The 16,023-nt window shown below is 54.2% G+C and overlaps 11 non-coding genes across 11 annotated transcripts; 5 read left to right on the top strand and 6 right to left on the bottom strand.

The window, feature by feature from the left end:
* Positions 1 to 1,845: 1,845 nt before the first annotated feature.
* trnah-gug (transfer RNA histidin (anticodon GUG)) lies at positions 1,846 to 1,917 on the bottom strand. Its single transcript has one exon. It is a non-coding gene; the product is annotated as a tRNA-His (tRNA).
* A 694-nt stretch (positions 1,918 to 2,611) lies between these two features.
* trnav-cac (transfer RNA valine (anticodon CAC)) lies at positions 2,612 to 2,684 on the top strand. Its single transcript has one exon. It is a non-coding gene; the product is annotated as a tRNA-Val (tRNA).
* Positions 2,685 to 3,305: 621 nt separating this feature from the next.
* trnad-guc (transfer RNA aspartic acid (anticodon GUC)) lies at positions 3,306 to 3,377 on the bottom strand. Its single transcript has one exon. It is a non-coding gene; the product is annotated as a tRNA-Asp (tRNA).
* Positions 3,378 to 5,230: 1,853 nt separating this feature from the next.
* On the bottom strand, positions 5,231 to 5,302 carry trnah-gug (transfer RNA histidin (anticodon GUG)). The gene has a single exon. It is a non-coding gene; the product is annotated as a tRNA-His (tRNA).
* A 694-nt stretch (positions 5,303 to 5,996) lies between these two features.
* Positions 5,997 to 6,069, top strand: trnav-cac (transfer RNA valine (anticodon CAC)). The gene has a single exon. It is a non-coding gene; the product is annotated as a tRNA-Val (tRNA).
* Positions 6,070 to 6,690: 621 nt separating this feature from the next.
* Positions 6,691 to 6,762, bottom strand: trnad-guc (transfer RNA aspartic acid (anticodon GUC)). The gene has a single exon. It is a non-coding gene; the product is annotated as a tRNA-Asp (tRNA).
* A 1,024-nt stretch (positions 6,763 to 7,786) lies between these two features.
* trnaf-gaa (transfer RNA phenylalanine (anticodon GAA)) lies at positions 7,787 to 7,859 on the top strand. The gene has a single exon. It is a non-coding gene; the product is annotated as a tRNA-Phe (tRNA).
* A 756-nt stretch (positions 7,860 to 8,615) lies between these two features.
* Positions 8,616 to 8,687, bottom strand: trnah-gug (transfer RNA histidin (anticodon GUG)). The gene has a single exon. It is a non-coding gene; the product is annotated as a tRNA-His (tRNA).
* Positions 8,688 to 9,381: 694 nt separating this feature from the next.
* Positions 9,382 to 9,454, top strand: trnav-cac (transfer RNA valine (anticodon CAC)). Its single transcript has one exon. It is a non-coding gene; the product is annotated as a tRNA-Val (tRNA).
* Positions 9,455 to 11,344: 1,890 nt separating this feature from the next.
* On the top strand, positions 11,345 to 11,417 carry trnav-aac (transfer RNA valine (anticodon AAC)). Its single transcript has one exon. It is a non-coding gene; the product is annotated as a tRNA-Val (tRNA).
* Positions 11,418 to 11,991: 574 nt separating this feature from the next.
* On the bottom strand, positions 11,992 to 12,063 carry trnah-gug (transfer RNA histidin (anticodon GUG)). Its single transcript has one exon. It is a non-coding gene; the product is annotated as a tRNA-His (tRNA).
* Between the last annotated feature and the right edge of the window lie 3,960 nt (positions 12,064 to 16,023).

Genomic DNA, 16,023 nt, shown 5'->3' with positions numbered 1-16,023 from the left:
CTCTCTCCAACCCCCGGCATTGTGTCCCGACCCAGCATGCTGGAAGCCGACGCGTGCTGTGATCCCTTTACGGAGCAGAAATGACAACCGAGGAGCCGAGAGATCATGTCAGCATTTCGCGTCTGAACGGAAAACACAAACGACCAACTCGGAATGACTTGCCTTTGACGCTTTTCAAAGTGTTCTTTGTGCACGACGACTGCGCCGCCTAGCAGATACAAAGGGGTTGTACAACTTTGAACTAGCAAATGGAAGAGGGCTAAGCCCCCTCTCTTTTAACCCAGGTTCGATCTGTCTCCCAGAATCACCAGGGCGCACACACATACACACCCGTGCCGTTGAAGTGCTCTGCTTCATTTCTAAGGGCAACTCAACATTCACTCCTACCCCGAGTGCAGAAAAGACAGCATCCACAGCAACAACAGCTCAGGTCTCTGCACAGGAGCTAAGCTGCCCTCATCTCCTCTGCTCTGCGGCTCCTGCGGAGTGGAGTCCTGCCTGGAGCCGTGTTTGCAGGCGGCGGCTCCCCGCGCCCTGTCTGGGCGTCGTGTCCAAGAGCTCCTGGGAGGAAGAGAGAGCCCTCCCACTCGGGGGCTTTTCCACGGTCTGTGTGAGGAGGGGCGGGTGTGTCCAGTACCTTATCGAGCGGAAGCCTGGGGCGGCGGAGAGCTGTGATCGTGCAGACCTTGAGGTGTCACCTCTTTGTCTGCTTTCCCGCCCCCCCTCCGCCCAAGCTCTGCTCCAAAGTAGCCCGGCAACCCCTCACACCTGCACGTGTCACAACCTAAGGTGCGGTCATGAGACACCCATGGGGTGTCGTTCTGTTCTTGCTAATTGTTTCCTGCCCGTCGCAGGCAGGAGTCCATGCGAGGAAGATGCGCTGGACAGAGCTCAGAGGGCGCAGCTGGGTGGCTTTCCTTCTGAGTGACGTTCCTGCAACACTCTCCCGCTACTCTTGGGTCGCTCATGCCACAACACAGGAAGGCTGGAGCAGGTGGTTGTGGGCTTTGCGCACTGCCGAAATAGCTCAGTTGGGGGAGCGTTAGACTGAAGATCTAAAGGTCCCTGGTTCGATCCCGGGTTTCGGTATTTTGTTTCATCGCGCCCTTTGTTCCTCTCTCCAGCGCCACCTGCCTAAAGTGACGCGTCCCTTTCTCAGCCCGAAACGCAAGCGAGACACCAGCAGCAGTCCCTACAGGTTTCCGTAGTGTAGCGGCTATCACGTTCGCCTAACACACGAAAGGTCCCCGGTTCGAGACCGGGCGGAAACAGCCTCGTTTTGCACGCTCCTGTACTTCACAGAGGTCTTGAGCGACCGGTCATTTGTTCCCAATGTATTTCCGGTGCCTTCGTGCACTCTTGTACCAAACGCACGTTCCTTCTGTACGCGGAGCCGATCATTTGCAATTGGGCTGTGCCGACAGACCAGGTCGAGCTCTGTCGGCTCAAAAGCAGCGCAGGACCTGCAAGAACAACAGAAAGATTAGCATCCAGCGGGGGCCTCTTAGTGAGCCCAAGAGCTCATCAAGAATCGGCTCCAGCAACAGGGCTGGGCGCATTGTTCCATTCTCCGCCCACTCTCGGTGTAAACAAGTCCCTCCTGGTCTCTGCTTGAAATGCACTTTCCTGCGTTTGCTTTGGTGTAACTGACTTCCCCTGCATGGGCGAATGTGAAGAAGATCCTTAGTAAGTCATTGAAGAAAACCGAGAAGAGGTCGGAGTGGCCTCTGTCGTTCATCAACGATCCAGTCAGGCAGTACTCCTCTGTAAAGCGCCGTTCGTTCACGTCGATTGGCTTTTTTTTGCCTTCATTCGTGCGAGTAGTAAAAGCAGACGCCCCTATTCTGCCGTGACCCGGATTCGAACCGGGGTTGTTGCGGCCACAACGCAAAGTACTGACCACTATACGATCACAGCGAGTTACCGAGACACACGCGGCAGGGCGGAAAGGGCTGTGCTCTCTTCGTGTGACATAATTCGGAAAAGTCCTGACGTTGCATTTCAACTGAGCCCCAGTATACATCGACCCTTCGACACTCTGAGTGACAACTCTCTCGCGTGTTTTCTCATATTTATGTAGTTTGCTTGCATGATGCCGGGAACAGCATGGTTGTTCGCTGCCATATAGTCTAGCGGTTAGGGTTCCCGGTTTTCACCCAGGCGGTTCGACTCGGTTTTGCCTCCTGCTTTCCAAAAGATCAGCACCGTGTACGAAAGAGCCGCATTAAAACTACTCGAACGTGCAAAACGTGCGAGAAGAGGGGGCGCTTGTTTCCAACCGAAACTTCTCGCGTGTGAGACGAGCTGATCATCGCTGTGGGAGGGTTACTCTGGTAGACAGGGCTGACCTTCGGCAATAGGATTTATAGTCTCCAAGATGATATTTGCACTTTCTGGAGAGGCGATTTTCTCCACTTCAGTAGCCCGATTTCGTCGATTGCGTGGAGAGGGCTGTAGAATGTGGCGCCGCCTTTCCTGCTCCGTCCATGACAGGCGTGCTGGTCTCTGGAGAGAGAGCACGGTCCATCAGCGCACTCCAATAAAGGCACTGGAAGCAGCTGAATCGCATTGGCGAAGCTCAGGGCTGGGCCGCTGGGCACGTCTTACCACCGTTTCCGTAGTGTAGTGGTTATCACGTTCGCCTCACACGCGAAAGGTCCCCGGTTCGAAACCGGGCGGAAACAGACATCTTTTGTCGCCAGGCACAAAAGGGGATTGGGGATTCGCCTGGCGCTGTGATCGAACAGACCCACTGGACCCACCTCTTAGTGTGGCGGGATCTGCACAGTGCATGTCACAGCGCATCCTGCTTTCACTTCAAGGCGCGTCCTGATGCACCCCAGTCTCCCGCGTGACAGGTGGGGACAGGTGACAGGTCCTATACTAACGAGGAAGACATCGCTCTCTCCGACCCCCGGCATCGTGTCCCGACCCACCGTGCTGGAAGCCGACGCGTGCTGTGATTCCTTTACGGAGCAGAAATGACAACCGAGGAGCCGAGAGATCATTTCAGCATTTCGCGTCTGAACGGAAAACACAAACGACCAACTCGGAATGACTTGCCTTTGACGCTTCTCAAAGCGTTCTTTGTGCATCGAACAGACCCACTCACCTCTTAGTGTGGCGGGATCTGCACAGTGCATGTCGCAGCGCTTCCTGCTTTCACTTCAATGTGCTTCCTGATGTCGAGTCAACTTCCGTGCGGTGGCTCTGAAAGCGAGAGCAATGAAAAGGTGCACGACGCTGTGAAAGAAAACAGAGAAGTGAAAGGCAGTCATTTCTCTAAGGAGGTGAAAGAAAAGCTACTCCCCGTCGGGGAATCGAACCCCGGTCTCCCGCGTGACAGGCGGGGATACTTGCCACTATACTAACGAGGAAGACATCGCTCTCTCCAACCCCCGGCATCGTGTCCCGACCCAGCATGCTGGAAGCCGACGCGTGCTGTGATCCCTTTACGGAGCAGAAATGACAACCGAGGAGCCGAGAGATCATGTCAGCATTTCGCGTCTGAACGGAAAACACAAACGACCAACTCGGAATGACTTGCCTTTGACGCTTTTCAAAGTGTTCTTTGTGCACGACGACTGCGCCGCCTAGCAGATACAAAGGGGTTGTACAACTTTGAACTAGCAAATGGAAGAGGGCTAAGCCCCCTCTCTTTTAACCCAGGTTCGATCTGTCTCCCAGAATCACCAGGGCGCACACACATACACACCCGTGCCGTTGAAGTGCTCTGCTTCATTTCTAAGGGCAACTCAACATTCACTCCTACCCCGAGTGCAGAAAAGACAGCATCCACAGCAACAACAGCTCAGGTCTCTGCACAGGAGCTAAGCTGCCCTCATCTCCTCTGCTCTGCGGCTCCTGCGGAGTGGAGTCCTGCCTGGAGCCGTGTTTGCAGGCGGCGGCTCCCCGCGCCCTGTCTGGGCGTCGTGTCCAAGAGCTCCTGGGAGGAAGAGAGAGCCCTCCCACTCGGGGGCTTTTCCACGGTCTGTGTGAGGAGGGGCGGGTGTGTCCAGTAGCTTATCGAGCGGAAGCCTGGGGCGGCGGAGAGCTGTGATCGTGCAGACCTTGAGGTGTCACCTCTTTGTCTGCTTTCCCGCCCCCCCTCCGCCCAAGCTCTGCTCCAAAGTAGCCCGGCAACCCCTCACACCTGCACGTGTCACAACCTAAGGTGCGGTCATGAGACACCCATGGGGTGTCGTTCTGTTCTTGCTAATTGTTTCCTGCCCGTCGCAGGCAGGAGTCCATGCGAGGAAGATGCGCTGGACAGAGCTCAGAGGGCGCAGCTGGGTGGCTTTCCTTCTGAGTGACGTTCCTGCAACACTCTCCCGCTACTCTTGGGTCGCTCATGCCACAACACAGGAAGGCTGGAGCAGGTGGTTGTGGGCTTTGCGCACTGCCGAAATAGCTCAGTTGGGGGAGCGTTAGACTGAAGATCTAAAGGTCCCTGGTTCGATCCCGGGTTTCGGTATTTTGTTTCATCGCGCCCTTTGTTCCTCTCTCCAGCGCCACCTGCCTAAAGTGACGCGTCCCTTTCTCAGCCCGAAACGCAAGCGAGACACCAGCAGCAGTCCCTACAGGTTTCCGTAGTGTAGCGGCTATCACGTTCGCCTAACACACGAAAGGTCCCCGGTTCGAGACCGGGCGGAAACAGCCTCGTTTTGCACGCTCCTGTACTTCACAGAGGTCTTGAGCGACCGGTCATTTGTTCCCAATGTATTTCCGGTGCCTTCGTGCACTCTTGTACCAAACGCACGTTCCTTCTGTACGCGGAGCCGATCATTTGCAATTGGGCTGTGCCGACAGACCAGGTCGAGCTCTGTCGGCTCAAAAGCAGCGCAGGACCTGCAAGAACAACAGAAAGATTAGCATCCAGCGGGGGCCTCTTAGTGAGCCCAAGAGCTCATCAAGAATCGGCTCCAGCAACAGGGCTGGGCGCATTGTTCCATTCTCCGCCCACTCTCGGTGTAAACAAGTCCCTCCTGGTCTCTGCTTGAAATGCACTTTCCTGCGTTTGCTTTGGTGTAACTGACTTCCCCTGCATGGGCGAATGTGAAGAAGATCCTTAGTAAGTCATTGAAGAAAACCGAGAAGAGGTCGGAGTGGCCTCTGTCGTTCATCAACGATCCAGTCAGGCAGTACTCCTCTGTAAAGCGCCGTTCGTTCACGTCGATTGGCTTTTTTTTGCCTTCATTCGTGCGAGTAGTAAAAGCAGACGCCCCTATTCTGCCGTGACCCGGATTCGAACCGGGGTTGTTGCGGCCACAACGCAAAGTACTGACCACTATACGATCACAGCGAGTTACCGAGACACACGCGGCAGGGCGGAAAGGGCTGTGCTCTCTTCGTGTGACATAATTCGGAAAAGTCCTGACGTTGCATTTCAACTGAGCCCCAGTATACATCGACCTTTCGACACTCTGAGTGACAACTCTCTCGCGTGTTTTCTCATATTTATGTAGTTTGCTTGCATGATGCCGGGAACAGCATGGTTGTTCGCTGCCATATAGTCTAGCGGTTAGGGTTCCCGGTTTTCACCCAGGCGGTTCGACTCGGTTTTGCCTCCTGCTTTCCAAAAGATCAGCACCGTGTACGAAAGAGCCGCATTAAAACTACTCGAACGTGCAAAACGTGCGAGAAGAGGGGGCGCTTGTTTCCAACCGAAACTTCTCGCGTGTGAGACGAGCTGATCATCGCTGTGGGAGGGTTACTCTGGTAGACAGGGCTGACCTTCGGCAATAGGATTTATAGTCTCCAAGATGATATTTGCACTTTCTGGAGAGGCGATTTTCTCCACTTCAGTAGCCCGATTTCGTCGATTGCGTGGAGAGGGCTGTAGAATGTGGCGCCGCCTTTCCTGCTCCGTCCATGACAGGCGTGCTGGTCTCTGGAGAGAGAGCACGGTCCATCAGCGCACTCCAATAAAGGCACTGGAAGCAGCTGAATCGCATTGGCGAAGCTCAGGGCTGGGCCGCTGGGCACTTCTTACCACCGTTTCCGTAGTGTAGTGGTTATCACGTTCGCCTCACACGCGAAAGGTCCCCGGTTCGAAACCGGGCGGAAACAGACATCTTTTGTCGCCAGGCACAAAAGGGGATTGGGGATTCGCCTGGCGCTGTGATCGAACAGACCCACTGGACCCACCTCTTAGTGTGGCGGGATCTGCACAGTGCATGTCACAGCGCATCCTGCTTTCACTTCAAGGCGCGTCCTGATGCACCCCAGTCTCCCGCGTGACAGGTGGGGACAGGTGACAGGTCCTATACTAACGAGGAAGACATCGCTCTCTCCGACCCCCGGCATCGTGTCCCGACCCACCGTGCTGGAAGCCGACGCGTCCTGTGATTCCTTTACGGAGCAGAAATGACAACCGAGGAGCCGAGAGATCATTTCAGCATTTCGCGTCTGAACGGAAAACACAAACGACCAACTCGGAATGACTTGCCTTTGACGCTTCTCAAAGCGTTCTTTGTGCATCGAACAGACCCACTCACCTCTTAGTGTGGCGGGATCTGCACAGTGCATGTCGCAGCGCTTCCTGCTTTCACTTCAATGTGCTTCCTGATGTCGAGTCGACTTCCGTGCGGTGGCTCTGAAAGCGAGAGCAATGAAAAGGTGCACGACGCTGTGAAAGAAAACAGAGAAGTGAAAGGCAGTCATTTCTCTAAGGAGGTGAAAGAAAAGCTACTCCCCGTCGGGGAATCGAACCCCGGTCTCCCGCGTGACAGGCGGGGATACTTGCCACTATACTAACGAGGAAGACATCGCTCTCTCCAACCCCCGGCATCGTGTCCCGACCCAGCATGCTGGAAGCCGACGCGTGCTGTGATCCCTTTACGGAGCAGAAATGACAACCGAGGAGCCGAGAGATCATGTCAGCATTTCGCGTCTGAACGGAAAACACAAACGACCAACTCGGAATGACTTGCCTTTGACGCTTTTCAAAGTGTTCTTTGTGCACGACGACTGCGCCGCCTAGCAGATACAAAGGGGTTGTACAACTTTGAACTAGCAAATGGAAGAGGGCTAAGCCCCCTCTCTTTTAACCCAGGTTCGATCTGTCTCCCAGAATCACCAGGGCGCACACACATACACACCCGTGCCGTTGAAGTGCTCTGCTTCATTTCTAAGGGCAACTCAACATTCACTCCTACCCCGAGTGCAGAAAAGACAGCATCCACAGCAACAACAGCTCAGGTCTCTGCACAGGAGCTAAGCTGCCCTCATCTCCTCTGCTCTGCGGCTCCTGCGGAGTGGAGTCCTGCCTGGAGCCGTGTTTGCAGGCGGCGGCTCCCCGCGCCCTGTCTGGGCGTCGTGTCCAAGAGCTCCTGGGAGGAAGAGAGAGCCCTCCCACTCGGGGGCTTTTCCACGGTCTGTGTGAGGAGGGGCGGGTGTGTCCAGTAGCTTATCGAGCGGAAGCCTGGGGCGGCGGAGAGCTGTGATCGTGCAGACCTTGAGGTGTCACCTCTTTGTCTGCTTTCCCGCCCCCCCTCCGCCCAAGCTCTGCTCCAAAGTAGCCCGGCAACCCCTCACACCTGCACGTGTCACAACCTAAGGTGCGGTCATGAGACACCCATGGGGTGTCGTTCTGTTCTTGCTAATTGTTTCCTGCCCGTCGCAGGCAGGAGTCCATGCGAGGAAGATGCGCTGGACAGAGCTCAGAGGGCGCAGCTGGGTGGCTTTCCTTCTGAGTGACGTTCCTGCAACACTCTCCCGCTACTCTTGGTGCGCTCATGCCACAACACAGGAAGGCTGGAGCATGTGGCTGTGGGCTTTGCGCACTGCCGAAATAGCTCAGTTGGGAGAGCGTTAGACTGAAGATCTAAAGGTCCCTGGTTCGATCCCGGGTTTCGGCATTTTGTTTCATCGCGCCCTTTGTTCCTCTCTCCAGCGCCACCTGCCTAAAGTGACGCGTCCCTTTCTCAGCCCGAAACGCAAGCAAGACACCAGCAGCAGTCCCTACAGGTTTCCGTAGTGTAGCGGCTATCACGTTCGCCTAACACGCGAAAGGTCCCCGGTTCGAGACCAGGCGGAAACAGCCTCGTTTTGCACGCTCCTGTACTTCACAGAGGTCTTGAGCGACCGGTCATTTGTTCCCAATGTATTTCCGGTGCCTTCGTGCACTCTTGTACCAAACGCACGTTCCTTCTGTACGCGGAGCCGATCATTTGCAATTGGGCTGTGCCGACAGACCAGGTCGAGCTCTGTCGGCTCAAAAGCAGCGCAGGACCTGCAAGAACAACAGAAAGATTAGCATCCAGCGGGGGCCTCTTAGTGAGCCCAAGAGCTCATCAAGAATCGGCTCCAGCAACAGGGCTGGGCGCATTGTTCCATTCTCCGCCCACTCTCGGTGTAAACAAGTCCCTCCTGGTCTCTGCTTGAAATGCACTTTCCTGCGTTTGCTTTGGTGTAACTGGCTTCCCCTGCATGGGCGATTGTGAAGAAGATCCTTAGTAAGTCATTGAAGAAAACCGAGAAGAGGTCGGAGTGGCCTCTGTCGTTCATCAACGATCCAGTCAGGCAGTACTCCTCTGTAAAGCGCCGTTCGTTCACGTCGATTGGCTTTTTTTTGCCTTCATTCGTGCGAGTAGTAAAAGCAGACGCCCCTATTCTGCCGTGACCCGGATTCGAACCGGGGTTGTTGCGGCCACAACGCAAAGTACTGACCACTATACGATCACAGCGAGTTACCGAGACACACGCGGCAGGGCGGAAAGGGCTGTGCTCTCTTCGTGTGACATAATTCGGAAAAGTCCTGACGTTGCATTTCAACTGAGCCCCAGTATACATCGACCCTTCGACACTCTGAGTGACAACTCTCTCGCGTGTTTTCTCATATTTATGTAGTTTGCTTGCATGATGCCGGGAACAGCATGGTTGTTCGCTGCCATATAGTCTAGCGGTTAGGGTTCCCGGTTTTCACCCAGGCGGTTCGACTCGGTTTTGCCTCCTGCTTTCCAAAAGATCAGCACCGTGTACGAAAGAGCCGCATTAAAACTACTCGAACGTGCAAAACGTGCGAGAAGAGGGGGCGCTTGTTTCCAACCGAAACTTCTCGCGTGTGAGACGAGCTGATCATCGCTGTGGGAGGGTTACTCTGGTAGACAGGGCTGACCTTCGGCAATAGGATTTATAGTCTCCAAGATGATATTTGCACTTTCTGGAGAGGCGATTTTCTCCACTTCAGTAGCCCGATTTCGTCGATTGCGTGGAGAGGGCTGTAGAATGTGGCGCCGCCTTTCCTGCTCCGTCCATGACAGGCGTGCTGGTCTCTGGAGAGAGAGCACGGTCCATCAGCGCACTCCAATAAAGGCACTGGAAGCAGCTGAATCGCATTGGCGAAGCTCAGGGCTGGGCCGCTGGGCACTTCTTACCACCGTTTCCGTAGTGTAGTGGTTATCACGTTCGCCTCACACGCGAAAGGTCCCCGGTTCGAAACCGGGCGGAAACAGACATCTTTTGTCGCCAGGCACAAAAGGGGATTGGGGATTCGCCTGGCGCTGTGATCGAACAGACCCACTGGACCCACCTCTTAGTGTGGCGGGATCTGCACAGTGCATGTCACAGCGCATCCTGCTTTCACTTCAAGGCGCGTCCTGATGCACCCCAGTCTCCCGCGTGACAGGTGGGGACAGGTGACAGGTCCTATACTAACGAGGAAGACATCGCTCTCTCCGACCCCCGGCATCGTGTCCCGACCCACCGTGCTGGAAGCCGACGCGTGCTGTGATTCCTTTACGGAGCAGAAATGACAACCGAGGAGCCGAGAGATCATTTCAGCATTTCGCGTCTGAACGGAAAACACAAACGACCAACTCGGAATGACTTGCCTTTGACGCTTCTCAAAGCGTTCTTTGTGCATCGAACAGACCCACTCACCTCTTAGTGTGGCGGGATCTGCACAGTGCATGTCGCAGCGCTTCCTGCTTTCACTTCAATGTGCTTCCTGATGTCGAGTCGACTGCCGTGCGGAGGCTCTGAAAGCGAGAGCAATGAAAAGGTGCACGACGCTGTGAAAGAAAACAGAGAAGTGAAAGGCAGTCATTTCTCTAAGGAGGTGAAAGAAAAGCTACTCCCCGTCGGGGAATCGAACCCCGGTCTCCCGCGTGACAGGCGGGGATACTTGCCACTATACTAACGAGAAAGACGTCGCTCTCTCCAACCCCCGGCATCGTGTTCCGACCCAGCATGCTGGAAGCCGACGCGTGCTGTGATCCCTTTACGGAGCAGAAATGACAACCGAGGAGCCGAGAGATCATGTCAGCATTTCGCGTCTGAACGGAAAACACAAACGACCAACTCGGAATGACTTGCCTTTGACGCTTTTCAAAGTGTTCTTTGTGCACGACGACTGCGCCGCCTAGCAGATACAAATGGGTTGTACAACTTTGAACTAGCAAATGGAAGAGGGCTTAGCCCCCTCTCTTTTAGCCCAGGTTCGATCTGTCTCCCAGAATCACCAGGGCGCACACACACACACACCCGTGCCGTTGAAGTGCTCTGCTTCATTTCTAAGGGCAACTCAACATTCACTCCTACCCCGAGTGCAGAAAAGACAGCATCCACAGCAACAACAGCTCAGGTCTCTGCACAGGAGCTAAGCTGCCCTCATCTCCTCTGCTCTGCGGCTCCTGCGGAGTGGAGTCCTGCCTGGAGCCGTGTTTGCAGGCGGCGGCTCCCCGCGCCCTGTCTGGGCGTCGTGTCCAAGAGCTCCTGGGAGGAAGAGCGAGCCCTCCCACTCGGGGGCTTTTCCACGGTCTGTGTGAGGAGGGGCGGGTGTGTCCAGTAGCTTATCGAGCGGAAGCCTGGGGCGGCGGAGAGCTGTGATCGTGCAGACCTTGAGGTGTCACCTCTTTGTCTGCTTTCCCGCCCCCCCTCCGCCCAAGCTCTGCTCCAAAGTAGCCCGGCAACCCCTCACACCTGCACGTGTCACAACCTAAGGTGCGGTCATGAGACACCCATGGGGTGTCGTTCTGTTCTTGCTAATTGTTTCCTGCCCGTCGCAGGCAGGAGTCCATGCGAGGAAGATGCGCTGGACAGAGCTCAGAGGGCGCAGCTGGGTGGCTTTCCTTCTGAGTGACGTTCCTGCAACACTCTCCCGCTACTCTTGGTGCGCTCATGCCACATCACAGGAAGGCTGGAGCAGGTGGCTGTGGGCTTTAAAAATAGCTCAGTTGGGAGAGCGTTAGACTGAAGATCTAAAGGTCCCTGGTTCGATCCCGGTTTTTGGCATTTTGTTTCATCGCGCCCTTTGTTCCTCTCTCCAGCGCCCCCTGCCTAAAGTGACGCGTCCCTTTCTCAGCCCGAAACGCAAGCGAGACACCAGCAGCAGTCCCTACCGGTTTCCGTAGTGTAGCGGCTATCACGTTCGCCTAACACGCGAAAGGTCCCCGGTTCGAGACCGGGCGGAAACAGCCTCGTTTTGCACGCTCCTGTACTTCACAGAGGTCTTGAGCGACCGGTCATTTGTTCCCAATGTATTTCCGGTGCCTTCGTGCACTCTTGTACCAAACGCACGTTCCTTCTGTACGCGGAGCCGATCATTTGCAATTGGGCTGTGCCGACAGACCAGGTCGAGCTCTGTCGGCTCAAAAGCAGCGCAGGACCTGCAAGAACAACAGAAAGATTAGCATCCAGCGGGGGCCTCTTAGTGAGCCCAAGAGCTCATCAAGAATCGGCTCCAGCAACAGGGCTGGGCGCATTGTTCCATTCTCCGCCCACTCTCGGTGTAAACAAGTCCCTCCTGGTCTCTGCTTGAAATGCACTTTCCTGCGTTTGCTTTGGTGTAACTGGCTTCCCCTGCATGGGCGAATGTGAAGAAGATCCTTAGTAAGTCATTGAAGAAAACCGAGAAGAGGTCGGAGTGGCCTCTGTCGTTCATCAACGATCCAGTCAGGCAGTACTCCTCTGTAAAGCGCCGTTCGTTCACGTCGATTGGCTTTTTTTTGCCTTCATTCGTGCGAGTAGTAAAAGCAGACGCCCCTATTCTGCCGTGACCCGGATTCGAACCGGGGTTGTTGCGGCCACAACGCAAAGTACTGACCACTATACGATCACAGCGAGTTACCGAGACACACGCGGCAGGGCGGAAAGGGCTGTGCTCTCTTCGTGTGACACAATTCGGAAAAGTCCTGACGTTGCATTTCAACTGAGCCCCAGTATACATCGACCCTTCGACACTCTGAGTGACAACTCTCTTGCGTGTTTTCTCATATTTATGTAGTTTGCTTGCATGATGCCGGGAACAGCATGGTTGTTCGCTGCCATATAGTCTAGCGGTTAGGGTTCCTGGTTTTCACCCAGGCGGTTCGACTCGGTTTTGCCTCCTGCTTTCCAAAAGATCAGCACCGTGTACGAAAGAGCCGCATTAAAACTACTCGAACGTGCAAAACGTGCGAGAAGATGGGGCGCTTGTTTCCAACCGAAACTTCTCGCGTGTGAGACGAGCTGATCATCGCTGTGGGAGGGTTACTCTGGTAGACAGGGCTGACCTTCGGCAATAGGATTTATAGTCTCCAAGATGATATTTGCACTTTCTGGAGAGGCGATTTTCTCCACTTCAGTAGCCCGATTTCGTCGATTGCGTGGAGAGGGCTGTAGAATGTGGCGCCGCCTTTCCTGCTCCGTCCATGACAGGCGTGCTGGTCTCTGGAGAGAGAGCACGGTCCATCAGCGCACTCCAATAAAGGCACTGGAAACAGCTGAATCGCATTGGCGAAGCTCAGCGCTGGGCCGCTGGGCACGTCTTACCACCGTTTCCGTAGTGTAGTGCTTATCACATTCGCCTCACACGCGAAAGGTCCACCGGAGTAAAGTTAGCTTGAAGTTCGATAACGATTTTGGCACGCCTGTAGCGTTTACACGAAACCTCTTAGAATCGCGAGAATACTTGCTTTGTGTATAAAATACATTGTGAATGCTTTCTCAGCCTTTACTTTTTCGTTTATATGACATTTTTTTGACCAATCACGAATATTATTTTGTCCATATCTTCGCAACGGAAGCACAGAACGCCTTCAAACCAAATACATTTTAAAGACCACGACATGTGGATATTTCCACAGCCTCTACATCAAAGTATCAGTGAGCTAATTATCTTTTTTTAAACCTCCGGTTTTTCATCGATGCGTAATTACGCACTAACTGGAACCTGGGGGACCGCTGTATACACAAGATCACAACGCGAGAAATACTGTTCAATACGGCTTCATGCGAAAAACCCGTATATGACTATAGGCAACAGAATAGTGCAGTCTCCAATTACTCAGACTGTAAGCACGCGAATAAAGCTTTGTCTGAATTCTGAAACCCTTTCTTTACGTCCTGTTTTCATTCAGGTAAGAGTCAACTATATGCACAATACTACTGACAGCAGGAAGATTAAAATATTCTTTACTCAGCAGCTTATTAAAAACAGCTCCCATGATGTTCAAACCGATTTTTTACACAGAACACTGACACAGCTTTGCGTTCTGAATCTCTTTTTCTCGTGCGTTTATTTAATGTGGCACAATGCACTGGGATAGGGGTATTCTGTACACAAACCAATAGCATTTAAACCACAGCACCCACAATGCTGCAAGTAAGTGTTTTGCACACTAAGCAGAGAGCGATGTCTTCCTCGTTAGTATAGTGGCGAGTATCCCCACCTGTCACGCGGGAGACCGGGTTACATCAGGACGTGCATTGAAGTGAAAGCAGGATGCGCTGCGACATCCACTGTGCAGATCCCGCCACACTAAGAGGTGAGTGGGTCTTTTCGATCACAGCGCTAGGCGAATCCCCAAACAGTGTGCGTGGCAACAAACGAAACAGGCCTGTTTCAGCCCGGTTTCGATCCGGGGAAATCGGGCCCAGTAGTGGCGGCATCTGTACAGTGCATGTCGCAGCGCTTCAATGTGCTTCCTGATGTCCTACCCCGAGAACAGAAAAGACAGCATCCACAGCAACAACAGCTCAGGTCTCTGCACAGGAGCTAAGCTGCCCCCATCTCCTCTGCTCTGCGGCTCCTGCGGAGTGGAGTCCTGCCTGGAGCCGTGTTTGCAGGCGGCAGCTCCCCCCGCCCTGTCTGTGGGTCGTGTCCAAGAGCTCCTGGGAGGAAGAGAGAGCCCTCCCACTCGGGGGCTTTTCCACGGTCTGTGTGAGGAGGGGCGGGTGTGTCCAGTAGCTTATCGAGCGGAAGCCTGGGGCGTCGGAGAGCTGTGATCGTGCAGACCTTGAAGTGTCACCTCTTTGTCTGCTTTCCTGCCCCCCCTCCGCCCAAGCTCTGCTCCAAAGTAGCCCGGCAACCCCTCACACCTGCACGTGTCACAACCTAAGGTGCGGTCATGAGACACCCATGGGGTGTCGTTCTGTTCTTGCTAATTGTTTCCTGCCCGTCGCAGGCAGGAGTCCATGCGAGGAAGATGCGCTGGACAGAGCTCAGAGGGCGCACCTGGGTGGCTTTCCTTCTGAGTGACGTTCCTGCAACACTCTCCCGCTCCTCTTGGTGCGCTCATGCCGCAACACAGGAAGGCTGGAGCAGGTGGGTGTGGAGAGTGTTAGACTGAAGATTTAAAGGTCCCTGGTTCGATCCCGGGTTTCAGCATTTTGTTTCATGGAGCCCTCTGTTCCTCTCTGCAGCACCCCCTTCCTAAAGTGACGCTTCCCTTTCTCGTTTCAGCGTTTTGTTTCATGGAGCCCTCTGTTCCTCTCTGCAGCACCCCCTTCCTAAAGTGACGCTGAAACCTGAAAAGTCCCCGGTTCGAGACTGGGCGGAAACAGCATCGTTTTGCACGCTCCTGTACTTCACAGAGGTCTTGAGCGACCGGTCATTTGTTGCCAATGTATTTCCGGTGCCTTCATGCACTCTTGTACCAAACGCACGTTCCTTCTGTACACGGAGCAGATCATTCGCAATTGGGCTGTGCCGACAGACCAGGACGAGCTCTGTTGGCTCAAATGCAGTGCAGGACCTGCAAGAACAACAGAAAGATTAGCATCCAGCGGGGGCTTCTTAGTGAGCCCAAGATCTCATCAAGAGTCGGCTCCAGCAACAGGGCTGGGCGCATTGTTCCATTCTCCGCCCACTCTCGGTGTAAACAAGTCTCTCCTGGTCTCTGCTTGAATTGCACTTTCCTGCGTTTGCTTTGGTGTAACTGGCTTCCCCTGCATGGGCGAATGTGAAGAAGATCCTTAGTAAGTCATTGAAGAAAACCGAGAAGAGGTCGGAGTGACCTCTGTCGTTCATCAACGATCCAGTCAGGCAGTACTCCTCTGTAAAGCGCCGTTCGTTCACATGGATTGGCTTTTTTTTGCCTTCATTCATGCAAGTAGTAAAAGCAGACGCCCCTTTAGGGAGCCTGTCAGCACCCGGAGTTTTCCCCTTCTGTAAGCTCTCCATAGCCTCTCAGCTCTTCTACTGTCAAATCCCCCTCAAGTACTTCCCTATCTTCTTCACTCAAAACGTTTTCTAGCTTTGAGGTAAAAAAATGAATTTCTTCATCCTTTACCTCTGTAGAGCTGTACAGTCTTGAGTAGAAGTGTCACGCGCTCTGCAGCCAGAGGGCGGTCCTTCTCTGTCCTGTCCCTAGTTCCTGGTCTGCTGTCCTTCCTTTCCCTCTCTTTCCCTTGGGCTATATATTTCTGGGTCTTGCACTCTGTCCTCGCTCAGCACTGACGTTCGGATGTCCTGAGACCCGCCTAGCACCAGGGCGCCCCACGTCCGCTCCCTGAGGGCACAGGTTTCTATACGGCATTCCTGAACTCTTTGCACTAATGAGCCCGGGCCTTTTTCCCGTCTCGCCGCTACGCATATGGGTCTTTTTCCGCACTCTTGCTCCCCACAGTTAGTCCCTTTGGACGTCCGTGACAAGAAGGCCTCGATGCAGGAGAGGATAGCACTCAGCTCTGTCATGGAAAGTGTAGTTGATGAGGAGGGAAGAGAGAGAACAGACTTGGAGCCTACCACTTTCCTGAAAAAGAAGCAGGTACACTTCTCATTTTCTTCCAAGAACTGCACTCTGCTTCTTAACAGCACTC

The sequence above is a fragment of the Lepisosteus platostomus genome, chromosome 5 (assembly GCF_059453375.1).
Source record: "Lepisosteus platostomus isolate fLepPlt1 chromosome 5, fLepPlt1.hap1, whole genome shotgun sequence".
NCBI lineage: Eukaryota > Metazoa > Chordata > Actinopteri > Semionotiformes > Lepisosteidae > Lepisosteus > Lepisosteus platostomus.
The sequence above is the reverse complement of the archived record's forward strand: the minus strand, read 5'-3'. Positions and strand labels throughout refer to the sequence as shown.